This window comes from Physeter macrocephalus, chromosome 13 (genome assembly GCF_002837175.3).
Source record: "Physeter macrocephalus isolate SW-GA chromosome 13, ASM283717v5, whole genome shotgun sequence".
NCBI lineage: Eukaryota > Metazoa > Chordata > Mammalia > Artiodactyla > Physeteridae > Physeter > Physeter macrocephalus.
In genome coordinates this window covers 79,057,068-79,061,749 of record NC_041226.1, presented here as the reverse complement: position 1 = coordinate 79,061,749, position 4,682 = coordinate 79,057,068, and positions in this window count along the sequence as shown.

Sequence of the window (4,682 nt, the reverse complement as noted above, 5' to 3'; positions counted from 1 at the left end):
TACATCTAGGTCTTTTATTCCTGTCCTGCCCCTAGGTTCAGCAGAACCATTTTTTTTATATTCCATATATATGTGTTAGCATATGGTATTTCTCTTTCTGACTTCTTTCTGTTTTTCTCTTTCTGACTTATTTCACTCTGTATGACAGACTCTAAGTCCATCCACCTCACTACAAATAACTCAATTTTGTTTCTTTTTATGGCTGAGTAATATTCCATTGTATGTATGTGCCACATCTTCTTTATCCATTCATCTGTCGATGGACACTTAGGTTGCTTCCATGTCCTGGCTAGTGTAAATAGTGTTGCAATAAACATTGTGGAACATGTCTCTTTTTGAATTATGGCTTTCTCGGGGTATATGCCCAGTAGTGGGATTGCTGGGTCATATGGTGGGTCTGTTTTTAGTATTTTAAGGAACCTCCATACTGTTCTCCATAGTGGCTGTATCAATTTACATTCCCACCAGCAGTGCAAGAGGGTTCCCTTTTCTCCACACCCTCTCCAGCATTTACTGCTTGTAGATTTTTTGATGATGGCCATTCTGACCGGCGTGAGGTGATAGCTCACTGTAGCTTTGATTTGCATTTCTCTAATGATCAGTGATGTTGACCATCCTTTCACGTGTTTGTTGGCAATCTGTATATCTTCTTGGGAGAAGTGTCTATTTAGGTCTTCTGCCCATTTTTGGACGGGGTTGTTTGGTTGTTTTTGATATTGAGCTGCGTGAGAAAAAAGTGATTTAGAACAGTGTGCGTGCGTATGAGGTTAGAGGTGCTTTAAAAACCCATCTGTCGGTTTTATTTACGTATTATTTAGAAAAATCATTCTGGGTCTACTCTGAAAAAAGGCCCCATGTAGATGTTGCAGTTGTACTTAGGTAACAGTTCTCATCTCATGTTCTTCAGGTCACTCTGAACAGGACGTTATCATTTTCACTCCATTACCTGAATAGTCCGCGTGCCTGGAAACTTCTTGGGGCCCCGGGAGGCCAGGAAACAGAGGCCAAGAACACGTTGTGGTCAGACTCCAGAGGCCAGAGCTGGGGAGGGCTTGCCTCCTTGGGGGGGTCTTGGAATCTTCTGTGTGCGGGTCGATGGGAGGAGACCTGGAAGGAAACATCGTCTTCGTTGGCACAATTTCAATTCACAGCGGGAATTAGGTCCGCCGTCTGTCACTGTGCTCGTGGAGCTAAGTCATGCTCCCAGGCTCTCTCTCCATTGCAGAGCTGGGGCCCTCCTGGCCTCGCCTCTCTTCTTGCTCTCGTGGGAATGCCTGCTTCAGAGGAAGACTCTGGGCATCCCTCAGGCACTGCTGTTAGGTTTTTGAGTTTTTGCATCTGATCAACTTCCTCCCCCTCTGTTTCCACCGTGTCCCACCGAGTGGATATTCTAGGGTAACCATGGACATTCCCTTTCAAACCAGCACACTTTGGAGAAAGCCAACATGCAAAACCAGACGGATGCCAGGACAACAGCATGACGACCCGAGATGTAGGGTTGCCTTATCTTTAGAGCCTTAGAAATTGTGCTTTAAGTCGAATTTAATGACGAGACAGTTAATTGGCCAAAGTGAATTCCCCCCGCATAGAATCAGAGTTTTAGATTGAAACTGAGCGAGGTAAATAAAACTGTTTATCTGAAGGCTCTCTCTACTCAAGATCCTTTGAACTTTATAAAACGTGGTAAATATTTGCACTTGACTTTGTAAGAATAAAGCTTGATGAGGGAAGGGTTTGAAGTGAAATTCTGCCACTGTTTATGCAATATTTGATTTAAATTCAATTCCTAGAAACCTCAGATGAATGTGCTTCATGTATCAAAGTACTGAGTTTAATTTATTGTGGCTTGAAATACACAGCTAGCTTACGTGTGAATGAATATATATACTGAGAAAAAAATCTGTCCCCTTAAGAGCAAAGGACACCATTTATCAAATTTCTTGGCATGTGGAATATTAATAGCACCAAGTGCCAATGTCAAACTGTTTGACTTGAAATCACAAAACCGGAGTATCTTGCTATTTTTAGTAAAGGTTCTAACTTCTTTTAATCTTGAATACCAGCAGTTCTCAGACTCTAGCTATTTATTTTTCCTTTCCTTTCTTCTGATTTCTTTCTAAACAATCTCTTTTTCTTGACATAACATGACACTTAGAAAGCTAAGTTCTCTTTATCTACATATAATGAATAAAGAAAGTGAATAATTATCAAGAGAATATTTTTGGATTTAGACTTTCCCTGTGGGAAGCAATAAATCGAGTATGTATTTGTGTTTTATTTTGTTTAACCTCAAAATGGATTTGCAACAATGAATGGTAGGTGAATACATTCCGGGTCAGGGAAACATGGTGGAGGGCTGTTCTTGAGAAGTTAGATTTGTTGGGAATTGTTATATTTGTTGGTGGGGAGGCTCCCTGCCGCCTGCCATGTGAAGCTTGGGTCTTGGCTAGGTCTCCCGTCGTGCTGGCACTGGCCTTGAGGGGTGTCCCGTCCTGTTCCCTGCTGCTTCGATCTGTTGAAAGATGTTTTAAGTGTCCTCGGAGAGAGGCTGTCATTCATTCCAACACTGATCATATTCTCTAAAAGTGGTGAGTTAGATTTTAACGTTGGCATGGTTCCATTTTGGAATTTTGATATCTGGTGCTGGGTTATTGAAATATTCTACCTCAGTTTGCTTACTGTCTGTCTTTTGAGGGAGAAAAGGATATGAAGTGAGCAGGTTTCTGTTGCAAGAAGGGCTTTTCCTTTTCTTGATGACATCACCCGAAGGCCAACATTTGGCTTTAGAAAACAAGCCATAAACTGTCCATGAAGTAATTAAAATTCTCCCTTCTTCTCATTTCATGTACATTTTTGCGGGAGATTGTCATCAATAATTTTGAAATCTCATTTTAGGCGTTTTATCTTTCAAACTCTGAATCTGCATGATTTTATCCAGGCAATTTTTAGTTTTGAGGTAGATTTACCCGAGGGACACTCTTTTGCAATAGGATTTAATGATTGGCAATGACGAGCAATAGAGAAAACAGCAGGTTCATGGCTTTTCCCTTTCTTGTCTTTAATTTCTGGTGAAGGGAAAAAAAATACACCCCTCCATCAAACCTGCCCCTCTCCCTTCTTCCTTCCTCCATCCCCACCATGCACCTTGCCTTCCCTTGGGACCTCGACTGTGCGATGGGTTTGGTTTCCACACAAAGGAAGATATATTACTTTAATGTCTTTGCGATTTAGTTGCATGTAATCGTACTCGGGGCGCTCGGCAGTGTATTCTCTCCTGTCCAGAGGGGCTGTAATCTCCTCTGAAGCAAAAGGAAGTGTACGTATCTGGGGAACAAAGCAGCCGTCATCATCTTCTTACATCTTATCTTTCTGAGTTAAGAGTTTGGCATCCGTGATAAAATAAGATCAAACAGGTCTTCCCTGGTGGCACAGTGGTTAAGAATCCACCTGTCAATGCAGGGGACAGGGTTCAATCCCTGGTCCAGGAAGATCCCACATGCCTCGGAGCAACCAAGCCTGTGCGGCACAACTACTGAGCTTGAGCTCTGGAGCCCGCGAGCCACAACTACTGAGCCCGTGTGCTGCAACTACTGAAGCCCGAACGCCTAGAGCCCGTGCTCTGCAACAAGAGAAGCCACCGCAATGAGAAGCCCGCGCATCACAACGAAGAGTAGCCCCCGCTCGCCGCAACTAGAGAAAGCCCGCACGCGGCAACGAAGACCCAACGCAGCCAAAAATAACATAAATAAAATAAATTAATTTATATAAAAAAAATCAAACACTCAGGACAAGAGACACTGAACCCCAAGAATCTAGGAGGCACATAGGTGAAGTCTCTTATGTCTTTTCCATCTTCGCCACGAACCCGTTGGTTACTAGGTCTGAAACGCTTGCCAAGTGGACATGCACCTTCATACAAGGAGACTCCCAATTTATCATTGCTTTCTGCCTTATTTAGACGTTGGACTAACTAGTGTAGTTGTCTCCTTGAACTATAATTTTTTGATTCATTTGAGATTAAAAAACACACGGGCAGGTGGGGGGAGCAGTGGTGGGTGAGGTCGTTCAGTGGCCCTTCTGAAGAGCGTTCTCTTGGCAGGTCTCATGCCTCGCCCCTTGTGTTGCAGGCATAATAAGTAAGCTTGCGTGGTTGCCCACAGCTCCAGCTTGTAATAGAAGTTTTGCAAAGTTGTCGATTTTCTGGCAAATATGTTGTTGATGATTGAACGTAAATGGGTAAGCTGATTTTATCTTTATGCTTGAGGTGATGGAAGGCTCTGTGTCTACACGGGTCGTGGATATACGTGTGTGCGCAGTTGATAAATTGTATAGAACCAAGTACACACACGAACAAGTAAAGTTGGGGAAATCCGAGTAAGATCACTGGCTCATGTCAGTGTCAATATCCTGGCTGTGATCTTGTGCTATAGTTTTGAAAGATGTTACCAGTGAGGGAAGGGTACGGGGCTCTGTCCCCATTATTTGTAACAACTGCAAGAGTATCTACGGTTACTTCAATAACATTTTTGATTAAAAAAACCAAGTTAGCCTCATCTCCTAAATACAGTTTCCAAATATCTAAATGTTAGCCCAGCAATGGGGGACAATATCATGGCATCAAACACAAGAGTGAAAACAGTGCCCTTGATTATTTTAACTGTGGATAATGTTTTCCAGACTGT